Below are 13,823 nucleotides of genomic sequence, written 5' to 3' on the forward strand. Positions count from 1 at the left end.
TTTGACAAACCCAGTACATGGAAGCTGGCATGATATGAAGAGCAGTGAAACAATGGGGACAGGTGTCCGTGGATTCAGAAAGATAAGTCTGCATTTCTAAATATGCCTCTAATAGGACATGTTCACCAGTGGCTTTGCCGTGCTGTACATATCTTGTCAGTCTATAAACCTGAATGCTCTACTCTGGTGTGCTACTCAGTCACTGCTCTCAGTTTACTTTTACAGTCAGGGCATCCTGTGACCTCATGAAGTATGATCTGGGAAATTATAGTCTAAGAACTGTTGGTATCAAAATGCACTAACATCATTTATGGCATTGTCTTCTCCTCATTACATACCAGTGCTTAACCATTTTGTGGGTCATGGGAATAGAATTGTGAAACTGAACTTAACAGTGCAGACCTGCTACCCTGTGAAGACTGGTTTGGAGAATGGCAGGGTTTTACATTTCAGATAGAAGGTGCTGTGCACATTTTTAAGAAGGATCTAGCAAAAGTCCTTCCCTGGAGAACTGGCTGACCTGACACCTGGTTGTTAACTATTCAGTTGTGAGCTGTCTTTGTCACTGTATCATGTAGCGATAAAATAATTTGAATTACTCTCTATTTTCATAGATATTTAAAAAAAAATTCCAATGTTCTCACATCATTGTGATTCCTGCTAACTCTGTACAATCTACAAGTTGCAAAGGGCTCTTGAAAATCATCCTATGGATGGAACCATTCCTGGGTAGTGATGCGATTATGAACACAGTGGCATTCCTACAGAAGACTCAGATCATTAACAGATTCTAGAAATGGGGAGGGGAAAGTAGTTGACAGAACTTACAGTTCCATCAAAGCTCACAGAGATGGGCTACCATAAGATGCAATGTGACCATAGAGCATCAACCATGTAATTGTAGTCGCTGGAACACAATTAATTTACAGAAGTAGAATGAATACCATATCCAACCCCGGACAGTCTGACCCCTTTCCAGATAAATTCATCTGCAGACAAGTAGAAATACTAAAAGTACTTTCTTCATGCCTTGGGAGTTCCTGTAAACCCTAATCTCTAGGTTCTCAAATGTTCTTTAAGACAATGAAGTGAGTTCACCACTGATATTCCCTGTCAGGTGACTCATTGTCTGCATCTTCTGTTTCTGTGCTGGGTCCATCTTCAGGTCAAGATTCTGTTTCCTCATCTCTGTAACCTGCACCAGTAGATCCAAACTCTGCTCTGCACTTTCTACACACACTGTACATATGGTACCCAGCACATAGGGCCAATGCATCCTCTCTTTCCAGCCTATCAAATACCTGGGCCATAGGTGTGTTTTCTACCTCAAAATATGGCACCTTCAGGTATGGCAAGAAGGCTCAACATTTTAGACATATAAATTAAAATAAATACATCTAAAATTTGGGGTGGGGCACTTAAAAATACTGTTTGGCACTGGACAGCAGTTGGTGTGGCTTTCTGCTGGGGAAAGCCTCTTCTCTTCCCAGCTTTTCAAAGTCACCTGCGGTTCTTTGTGCAGATCTGGTGGAATTTTCTGTTTAGTTTGGCATGTTCGCTGGTGTCATCCTCGTTCAGCTCCTGTTAGTCCAATCATGTTTGTCAGACATTATGGGTATAGCTTCTCAGATTACTAGAAGATGCAATAACACCACAAACTCACTGATCCTCAAGATCTTACAATCACCTTTCCACAGCCATCTTCAGCAATGTTTCCTGAACCTTAGGTGTGGGAATGTTTCATAGATTTACCCATTGGCACTGAGGCCCACAGTTTTGCATATTTACTGGTTGTGTTTTTCTATAGTGGTTTCTGCCTTTTCCAAAGAGAAGTTTCCTTGATGTGGGGTAAAGGCTACTGGTAATCTGCATGTATAAGGGCAAATGTTTATAGATTGTTGTTAGGGATTCTGCTGGATATTAAAGGATTAAGCACATTTGTGATCGTAGATTATCCTGGATTGTCAGCTCTGAAAACATGTATGTCTTAGATAGGGTTTTATTGATATTGAGAGGTACCAGGGAGGATCCAAGATGGCGGCGAGCAGTGTGGACCACGTTTGGAGGCTCCAGTGAACAATTCAGGGAATTGCACAGATTTCTGAGCCAGGAACACTGAGGTCCGAACATCATGGCAGCGGGAGTGCTCCACGGTTCAGAGGGACCAGGGTGCGGAGGACCTGCGTGCCCCTGCACAGGGGAGGACCGTGGTTTTTCTCTGATCGGAGCGGCAGCGGCAGAGGCAGCAGCACCAGCGGCACCAGCAGCGGCGGCAGAGGGAAATCGTGAGAAAACAAGTGAATCTATCGTCAGACACCCTCCATTCAACTCTGGAAGCTACCCAACATAAACAAAGATGGCAAGATGTCTAAAGGACAACGAAAAAGCATACGCAAAAAAACCCAAAACAACATGGCGTCTCCAGTTTCCAGCTATCCCAAAGAAAACAACCCAGAGAACTCAAAGACAATGGAAATACAAGAAAATGACCTCAAATCCTTAGTAATGAGGATGATATTGGAGGAAACAAATAAAATTCATAATCAAATGCAGGAAGACGCAGACAAACAGGTGAGAGATATAAAAGAAGCACATAGAGGGGAACTGGAAAAATTGCAGGAAAATGCAAACAACCAGATGAAAGAAATAGATAAAACGGTTCAAGCTCTGAAGACCTATAAAGAGGCAATGGAAGAAACTCAGGAATATACAAAAAATCAGATGAAAGAAATCAAAAAATCAGTTCAAGATCTGAAAATGAAAATGGATTCAATGATAAACACACAGACAGAAGAAAAACGAGAACGTGAGACCTCAGAGAAGAAGGCGAGCAACACAGAGGTGAGCTTTTCTAACAGAATCCAAGAGATGGAAGAACAAATCTCAGAGGTAGAAGATACAATCACAGATATTGAATCAACCATTAAAGAAAATGCCAAATCTGGAAAACTCCTGACACAAAACATCCAAGAAATTAAGGACACCATGAAAAGAAGAAATCTGAGGATAATAGGCATTGAAGAAAGAGAAGACATCAGACTCCAGGGCCCAGAAACTATTCTCAACAAAATCATAGAAGAAAATTTCCCCAATCTAAGGAAAGAAATGCCTATAAACATACAAGAGGCCTACAGAACACCAAATAGAATTGACCAGAAAAGAAAAACTGCACGCCACATAATAATCAAAACACAAAACTTGCAGAACAAAGAAAAAATATTAAAAGCTGCAAGGGAAAAGGGCCAAATAACATTTAATGGTAAACCTATCAGAATTATACCCGACTTCTCAGCAGAGACCATAAAAGCCAGAAGGGTCTGGACAGAGATCCTGCAAACCCTAAGAGAACACAGATGCCAGGCCAGACTACTTTACCCAGCAAAACTATCAATAACCATTGATGGAGAAAACAAAATATTCCATGACAAAAGCAAATTCAAACAGTACCTATCCACAAACCCAGCTTTACAGAAGGTACTAGAAGGAAAACTCCATCCCAAAGGGTCAAGCTACAACCAAAACTACCCAGGAAATAGGTAATTATCCCATGGCAAAAACACAACTACACAAACGCTCGACTGGAAACAAAATCAAAATTAAGACTCTTAACAGTCACTGGTCATTAATATCTCTCAACATCAATGGCCTCAATTCTCCAATAAAAAGACACAAACTAACTGAATGGGTACAAAAACAAGATTCAACATTCTTCTGCATCCAAGAAACACAACTCACCCATAATGAAAGGCATTACCTCAGGGTAAAAGGTTGGAAAAAAATATTAAAAGCAAATGGTCACAAGAAGCAAGCAGGTGTAGCCATTTTAGTATCGAACAAAATAGACTTTCAACCAAAATTAATCAAAAGGGATGAGGAAGGACACTTCATACTCATCAAAGGTAAAGTCAACCAAGATGACATCACAATTCTGAACATCTACGCTCCCAATACAAGGGCACCCACATTTGTAAAAGATCTCCTAAAAAAGCTTAAACCACACATCGATCCCCACACAATAATAGTGGGAGACTTCAACACCCCACTCTCACTGAAGGATAAGTCATTGAAACAGAAACTAAGCCGAGAAATAACATCATTAACCAATGCCATGGGTCAAATGGATCTAACAGATATCTATAGAACCTTTCACCCAAACAAGAAAGAATACACCTTCTTCTCTGCACCCCATGGAACCTTCTCTAAAATTGATCACATCGTAGGTCACAAAGCAAGCCTCAATAGATACAAGAGGATTGAAATAATACCTTGTATCCTATCAGATCACCATGCTCTTAGGCTGCAATTCAACAACAACAGAAATAACAAAAAGCCTACACATATGTGGAAACTAAACAACTCTCTGCTAAATGACACCTGGGTCAGGGAAGAAATAAAGAAAGAAATCAAGGAGTTTCTGAAATTCAATGAAAATTAAGAAACAACATACCCAAATTTGTGGGATACATTGAAAGCAGTGCTAAGAGGAAAATTCATAGCACTAAGTGCCTTTAAAAAGAAATTGGAAACATCACACATAAGCATCTTAACAACACAACTGGAAGCCCTAGAAAGAAAAGAAGCAGAAACACCCAAGAGGAGTAGACGCCTGGAAATAATCAAACTCAGGGCTGAAATTAACAAGTTAGAAACTAAGAAAACAGTCCAAAGAATCAACAAAACCAAAAGCTGGTTCTTTGAGAAAATCAACAAGATAGACAGACCATTAGCCAAACTAACTAAAAGGCAGAGAGACAGTATTGAAATCAACAAAATCAGAAATGAAAAGGGAGACATAACAACAGACATTGAAGAAATTCAAAGAATCATAAGATCCTACTTTGAAGGCATATACGCCACAAAATTTGAAAATCTAAGGGAAATGGACGATTTTCTTGAACAATTTCACTTGCCAAAGTTGAATGAAGAACAGATAAACAAGCTAAATAGTCCCATTTCCCCTACAGAAATAGAAGCAATCATCGATGGTCTCCCAACCAAAAAAAGCCCAGGGCCAGATGGTTTCAGTGCAGAATTCTACCAGACCTTTAAAGGCGAGCTAATACCGATACTCTTCAAACTACTCCAAAAGATAGAAATGGATGGAAATTTACCAAATTCATTCCATGAGGCCATAGTCTCATTGATACCTAAACCTCACAAAGACTCAACAAAGAAAGAGAATTTCAGGCCAATTTCTCTTATGAACATAGATGCAAAAATACTAAATAAAATACTTGCAAAACGAATACAGGAGCACATCAAAGATATCATTCATCATGACCAAGTAGGCTTCATTCCAGGCATGCAGGGATGGTTTAATATATGGAAATTCATCAATGTAACCCACCATATAAACAAACTGAAAATAAAAAACCACATGATCATCTCCTTGGATGCAGAGAAAGCATTTGATAAAATTCAACACCCATTCATGTTTAAAGTTTTAGAGAGATCGGGGATACAAGGCATTTTCCTCAACATAATAAAGGCTATATACAGCAAGCCAAAGGCCAAAATCAAAGTAAATGGTGAGATACTCAAGGAAATTCCTCTAAAATCGGGAACAAGGCAAGGCTGCCCACTCTCTCCATATCTCTTCAATATAGTACTCGAAGTTCTAGCCAGAGCAATAAGACAACAAAAGGAGATCAAGGTTATCCAAATGGTAAAGGAGGAAGTCAACTTATCCCTCTTTGCAGATGATATGATAGTGTACATAAGTGACCCTCAAAACTCCACCAGAGAACTCCTAAAGCTGATAAACACCTTCAGCAAATTGGCTGGATACAAAATTAACTCAAAAAAGTCTGTAGCCTTCCTATACACAAATGACAAGCTTGCAGAGGAAGAAATTAGGAAAACCACACCCTTCACATTAGCCACAAGCAATATAAAATATCTAGGAGTTACCCTAACTAAGCAAGTGAAGGACTTGTATGAAAAAAATTTCAAAACTCTGAAGAAAGAGATTGAAGATGACCTGAGAAGATGGCATGATCTTCCTTGCTCATGGATCGGGAGAATTAACATAGTAAAAATGGCCATCCTACCAAAAGCAATCTACAGATTCAATGCAATCCCTATCAAAATAACTACACAATTTTTTAAAGACATTGAAAGTTCAATTCTGAACTTCATATGGGAAAACAAAAAACCCAGAATAGCTAAAACAATCTTGTACAATAAAAGGTGCTCCGGAGGAATCTCCATACCTGATCTCAAACAGTACTATAAAACAATAGTAATTAAAACAGCATGGTACTGGCACAGCAACAGGCTGGTTGATCAGTGGAATCGAATCGAAGACCCAGATATGAATCCACACACATATGGTCACTTGATTTTTGACAAAGAAGCCAAATCCATTCAATGGAAAAAGGATAGCATCTTCAACAAATGATGCTGCTCTAACTGGAGGTCTATGTGTAAAAAAATGAAACTGGACCCATATTTGTCACCTTGCACAAAACTCAAATCCAAGTGGATTAAAGACCTTAACATAAAACCAGACACACTAAGCCACTTAGAAGAAAAAGTGGGAAAGAGCCTGGAACATATTGGCACAGGAGACAACTTCCTGAACAGAACACCAACAGCGCAGGCCTTAATGTCAACCATTAATAAATGGGACCTCATGAGGCTGAGAAGCTTCTGTAAGGCAGGAGACACTGTCAAGAGAACAAAGCGACCGCCTACAGACTGGGAAAAAATCTTCACCAACCCTACATCTGACAAAGGTCTAATATCCAAAATATATAAAGAACTCAAGAAATTAAACACCACCAAACCGAATAACCCAATTGAGAAATGGGGCTTGGAACTAAACAGAGAATTCTCAACAGAGGAGTATCAAATGGCTGAGAAACACTTAAAGAAATGCTCAACCTCCTTAGTCATCAGGGAAATGCAAATCAAAACAACTCTGAGATTCCATCTTACACCCATCAGAATGGCTAAGATCAAAAACTCAAGCGACACCACATGCTGGCGAGGATGTGGGGAGAGAGGAACACTCCTTCATTGCTGGTGGGAATGCAAACTAGTACAGCCACTTTGGAAATCTATCTGGTGCTATCTCAGAAAAATGGGAATAGGGCTTTCTCAAGACCCAGCTATCCCACTCCTTGGAATATACCCAGAAGATGCTCCAGCACACAACAAGAAAATTTGCTCAACCATGTTCATAGCAGCCTTATTCATAATAGCCAGAACATGGAAACAGCCTAAGTGTCCCTCAGTAGAAGAGTGGATAAAGAAACTGTGGTACATATACACTATGGAATACTACTCAGCTATTAAAAACAAGGAATTCCCGAAATTTGTGGATAAATGGATTGAGCTAGAAATGATCATAATGAGTGAGTTAACCCAGAAGCAGAAAGAATCAAATGGTATATACTCACTTATATCTGCATACTAGCCCAAGGGGCATGTCACACGAAAGCCTTCACTTACCAGGAAACTGGGACAGAGGGGAAGGCATCCTTTCGGGACTCTAAGTGAGAGACGCATGGGAGAATAGCAAAATAAAAGGATACAGATGGTCCCAGAAATCTACAAGTAGAACACTATGATAGGCAGATTTGGGCCCAGGGGTCCCGCTCAAACTAAGGCACCAGCCAAGGACAATACAGGAGGTAAACTTTAAACCCCTTCCCAGATCTAGACAATGGTCAGAATATTCTCTACAGTTGAGTGGAGAGTGTGATACGACTTTCTCACGTACTCTGGTGCCTCACATTTGACCATGTCCCCTGGAGGGGGAGACCTGGTGGCACTCAGAGGAAGGACAGCAAGTAGCCAAGAAGAGACTTGATATCCTATGAGAATATATAGGGGGACGTAATCCCCCTCTGCTTCTTTTTTTTCTAGGGCTTCCAGTTGTGTTGTTAAGATGCTTATGTGTGATGTTTCCAATTTCTTTTTAAAGGCACTTAGTGCTATGAATTTTCCTCTTAGCACTGCTTTCAATGTATCCCACAAATTTGGGTATGTTGTTTCTTAATTTTCATTGAATTTCAGAAACTCCTTGATTTCTTTCTTTATTTCTTCCCTGACCCAGGTGTCATTTAGCAGAGAGTTGTTTAGTTTCCACATATGTGTAGGCTCTTTGTTATTTCTGTTGTTGTTGAATTGCAGCCTAAGAGCATGGTGATCTGATAGGATACAAGGTATTATTTCAATCCTCTTGTATCTATTGAGGCTTGCTTTGTGACCTACGATGTGATCAATTTTAGAGAAGGTTCCATGGGGTGCAGAGAAGAAGGTGTATTCTTTCTTGTTTGGGTGAAAGGTTCCATAGATATCTGTTAGATCCATTTGACCCATGGCATTGGTTAATGATGTTATTTCTCGGCTTAGTTTCTGTTTCAATGACTTATCCTTCAGTGAGAGTGGGGTGTTGAAGTCTCCCACTATTATTGTGTGGGGATCGATGTGTGTTTTAAGCTTTTTTAGGAGATCTTTTACAAATGTGGGTGCCCATGTATTGGGAGCGTAGATGTTCAGAATTGTGATGGCATCTTGGTTGACTTTACCTTTGATGAGTATGAAGTGTCCTTCCTCATCCCTTTTGATTAATTTTGGTTGAAAGTCTATTTTGTTCGATACTAAAATGGCTACGCCTGCTTGCTTCTTGTGACCATTTGCTTTTAATATTTTTTTCCAACCTTTTACCCTGAGGTAATGCCTTTCATTATGGGTGAGATGTGTTTCTTGGATGCAGAAGAATGTTGGATCTTGTTTATGTACCCATTTAGTTAGTCTGTGTCTTTTTATTGGAGAATTGAGGCCATTGATGTTGAGAGATATTAATGACTAGTGACTGTTAAGAGTTTTAATTTTGATGTTGTTTCCAGTCGATCGTTTGTGTAGTTGTGTTTTAGCCATGGTATAGTTATCTATTTCCTGTGTAGTTTTGGTTGTAGCTTGACCCTTTGGGATGGAGTTTTCCTTCTAGTACCTTCTGTAAAGCTGGGTTTGTGGATAGGTACTGTTTGAATTTGCTTTTGTCATGGAATATTTTGTTTTCTCCATCAATGGTTATTGATAGTTTTGCTGGGTAAAGTAGTCTGGCCTGGCATCTGTGTTCTCTTAGGGTTTGCAGGATCTCTGTCCAGGCCCTTCTGGCTTTTATGGTCTCTGCTGAGAAGTCGGGTGTAATTCTGATAGGTTTACCATTAAATGTTATTTGGCCCTTTTCCCTTGCAGCTTTTAATATTTTTTCTTTGTTCTGCAAGTTTTGTGTTTTGATTATTATGTGGCAGGCAGTTTTTCTTTTCTGGTCAATTCTATTTGGTGTTCTGTAGGCCTCTTGTATGTTTATAGGCATCTCTTTCTTTAGATTGGGGAAATTTTCTTCTATGATATTGTTGAGAATAGTTTCTGGGCCCTGGGGTCTGATGTCTTCTCTTTCTTCAATGCCTATTATCCACAGATTTCTTCTTTTCATGGTGTCCTTAATTTCTTGGATGTTTTGTGTCAGGAGTTTTCCAGATTTGGCATTTTCTTTAATGGTTGATTCAATATCTGTGATTGTATCTTCTAGCTCTGCGATTCGTTCTTCCATCTCTTGGATTCTGTTAGAAAAGCTCACCTCTGTGTTGCTCGCCTTCTTCTCTGAGGTCTCACGTTCTCGTTTTTCTTCTGTCTGTGTGTTTATCATTGAATCCATTTTCATTTTCAGATCTTGAACTGATTTTTTGATTTCTTTCATCTGATTTTTTGTATATTCCTGAGTTTCTTCCATTGCCTCTTTATAGGTCTTCAGAGCTTGAACCGTTTTGTTTATTTCTTTCATCTGGTTGTTTGCATTTTCCTGCAATTTTTCCAGTTCCACTCTATGTGCTTCTTTTATGTCTCTCACCTGTTTGTCTGCGTCTTCCTGCATTTGATTATGAATTTTATTTGTTTCCTCCAATATCATCCTCATTACTAAGAATTTGAGGTCATTTTCTTGTATTTTCGTTGTATTTGAGTTCTCTGGGTTGTTTTCTTTGGGATAGCTGGAAACTGGAGACGCCATGTTGTTTTGTGGTTTTTTTGTGTATGCTTTTTCGTTGTCCTTTAGACATCTTGCCGTCTTTGTTTTTGTTGGGTAGCTTCCAGAGTTGAATGGAGGGTGTCTGATGATAGATTCACTTGTTTTCTCACGATTTCCCTAGGCTGCGTGCTCAAAGCTTCGCTGGTGTGGATGTTAGGAGGTTAGCCCTGTTGTTCTGGTCTCTCACAGCCAGTGATCCTCAGCCCCCCTCTGCTGTGGATCCTGCAATTGTTCTGGGTCTCTGAATGAGCGTTGGGTCAAGCCAAGGTATCCACAGCCTCTGTGTTCCCTGCCAAGTCCAGCCAGGAGCAATGGGACCGAACCACGGGTAGAACTCAGCTAGATTCTCAGGGCCTGAACCGTCTGCCAAGCTCAGCTAGGGATTTTGGGCCCAAAGTGCACACAGGGTCCAGCCAGAATTTTTGGGCTGGGACTACGCACCAAGCTCCGCTAGGGCCTTTTGGCCCAAAGTGCGTGCTGTGGTCAGTTATTGACTCAGGGCCCGAAATGACCACCAATCTCAGCCAGGAATTCTGGATTCAAACTGCACACTGTGTCCAAGCAGAGTCTTAGAGCTAGTGGAACCGAGAGCTCTGTCCAGCCTGCGCCACAGCAGGAGAACTGCAGCTGCTCTGAGTTAGCGCCTGTGGTGAAACCAAGTGCTCTGCCCAGACTGTGTCACCACAGGGGAGCTGCTGCTGAGCTGTGGTGGTGCCTAGGATGGAACTGAGCACGTCACCAAGCCTGCACCACAGCAGGAGAACTGCGGCTGCTCTGAGTTAGCACCAGTGGTGGAACAAGTGCTCCGCCCATCCTGTGTCACAGCAGGGGAGCTGCCGCTGAGCTGAGGTAGTGCCTAGTGTGGAGCTGCGAGCTCAACTGAGCCTGCGCCACAGCAGGGGAGCTGTGGCCACGCTGAGTTAGTGCCTCAGGCAGAATTGCTTGCTGGGCTGTGCCAGTACCCGGGACTCTGGGGCCGAACTGTCCGCCGAGTCCAGTCTGGGTCCAAAGGCTCCACGCGACCCAAATCCTGCCCCGAATCCCCTCTCACGTAGCAATTCCCACCAGCCACCACACCAATCGCCTCCACTGGAAGGCTATGAGCTGCAAACCTCAGCCGCCGCTGCTGGTGCCGCTTGTGCTGCTGCCTCTGCCGCTGCCGCTCCGATCAGCGAAAAACCACGCTCCTCCCGTGTGCAGGGGCACACAGGTCCTCCGCACCCTGGTCCCTCCGAACCGTGGAGCACTCCCGCTGCCGTGATGTTCGGACCTCGGTGTTCCTGGCTCAGAAATCTGTGCAATTCCATGAATTGTTCACTGGAGCCTCCAAACGCGGTCCACACTCCAGTATCTGGATTTTATAGCCCATAGAACACTTCACTTTCTGAAACACAAGTGTATCAGATCTCAAGTCACTCGGCCAATCCACATAAAGTACCTGGGTCCACACAGGCAAAGGTAGGACTTCGAAGGTTTAGCTAGTCACACACCTAGTTGGTAACACAACAACTGAGCTCTGTGACTCAGACAGAATTGTGAGCTATAATATAACAGTGTCTGGGTTTTTTAGCCCAGAGGAGTCTCCACAGCCGGCAGCAAAAGTGGATCTTACTTCAGATCACCTGGTCAAACCAAGGAAAGTTCCCATGTTCCCACAGGCATGGATCAGGCTCCAAAGTCTAGCCTCAGACCTGTTGGGGTACACAGCTTCTGTAGTCTGTGTCTAGAAAGGAACTGTGGGTTATAAAACACCAGTGTCAGAGTGTCCCTGGTGAGATAAGATATAACAGTGAGGAACACAAGTAGATCTGACCTCAAGTCACCCTCTTTGTCCACCAAAAGTTCCCAGGTCTTTTCTTAGGACAACCAACTGAACTACCTGAGGAGATCCCTTTTTACTGCAGGTGAGGGGTCTCAACCATTGGTGATTCACCTATGAGCTGCTCTTAACAACCAGCGAAAGAGAGCAGAAACTACCACCCAATGCTAGAGACAGCAAGATGGCTAAAGGCCAGCATAAAAACACAAAGAACAAAAGCTAAAATAATATGGCATCTCCAGAACCCAATCAGGCTTGGAAACTCTAACAAAATTTAAGTATAAGAAAATGACCTCACATCTTTCCTAATGAAGATGATACCTGAGGAGAATGTTGAACTGATTTACTTTGCTGCATTTTCCACAGCCTCAGCTCCTCCAATCTCTGAGGAAGCCTGTTGGAGAAGGCTCTTCCCATGACCCTGTCACACAGAGGGCTGATTATTGAAAAGAGGTGAATGTGGGTGCTCCTGGATTTTCAAACAGAAGGGATCCAGGTTCTTTTGTTCCCCTCTGCAGTGATTACCTCTCCACTTCTGGGACCTTTTGTATGGGGTCTGAGACTCGGACTTTAGGAGGCACAGGCTGCACTCTTACCCAAAATAAGACATCTCGAGACAAAGAACTAGGTTTTAATTCACTATCTTCTTTATGTTCCATCTACAAACAAGAATTCTAACAAGTTTAAAGATAAAGGGGACAAGGACAAGGGGATAAAACAAAAGAAGAGACAGGCAACCCCCCTCTCCAAATCAAGGACTCATGGTTTGTAAAGCCTTGGTATATAAATTTCAGGAGGCTACCCAAGGCATCATGCAGATGCAGCTTCCAGGATGGATCGAAGGCAGCTGTGAAATGTTTCTCAGAAAGAACCCATCTTTTTGACACCTTTTGTCCCAAGGTCTTTATAGTCTGCCACCACAGGAGAGAGACCCTGTCTTTATTCTGAGCTCAGAATCCTTGCTTTCTGGAAGAATGTGCCTCTGAACCTCATCTGTCCATGGTCTATAAAGAAATGAATAAAATCCATAAACAAATACAGGAAAATACAGCCTAACTGATTGAGGTCTTTAGAGAGAACATGACAGAGGACTATAGAGAGGTAATGAAGAAATCACTGGAAGAAATTCAGGAAAATGAAAAAAATCAGGTCAAGAAAATTAATGAATTTATTCCAAATCTGAGGATGAAAATGGAAACAACAATAAAAGCACAAACTGACAAAATGCTGGAAAGAAAGAACTGCGGAGGTAAACATCACCAAGAGAATACAAGAGATGGAGAAAATAATCTCAGGTATAGAAGACAAAATGGAATAAACTGATGCAACCATCAAATAAAATGTTAAACAGAACAGACAGGTGTATAAATGGAACAGAATCAAAAACTCAGAAATAAACCCACACATCTATGGACACTTGAATTTTGTCAAAGAAGCCAAAACCACACAATGGAATAAAAGATATCCTCTTCAAGAAATGGTGCTGGTCTAACTGCATGTCTATTTATCCAAGAAACACTTAAAGAAATACTCAGCATCCCTAGTTATCATGGAAATGCAAATCAAAATGAATCTGAGATTCTATCTTACACCTTTTAGAATGGCTAAGGTTAAAAACTGAAGTGACAGTACCTGCTGGTGAGGATGTAGGAAAGAGGGAACACTCCTCCATTGCTGGTGGGTATGCAAACTTGTACAACCACTTTGGAAATCAATCTGGCACTTTCTCAGAAAATTGAGAATAGTGCTGCCTCAAGATCCAGCCATACCACTACTCAGAATATACCCAAAAGATGTTCTACCATACAACAAGGATTTTGATAAACTATGTTCATAGCATCCTTATTTGCAGTAGCCAGATTCTAGAAACAACCTAGATATCCTTCAACCAAACAATAGATAAAGAAATGGTGGTGCATTTAAACAATGGAATACTACTCAACTATTAAAAACAAGGAAATC

Source organism: Acomys russatus, unplaced genomic scaffold (assembly GCF_903995435.1).
Source record: "Acomys russatus unplaced genomic scaffold, mAcoRus1.1, whole genome shotgun sequence".
Classification (NCBI taxonomy): Eukaryota; Metazoa; Chordata; class Mammalia; order Rodentia; family Muridae; genus Acomys; species Acomys russatus.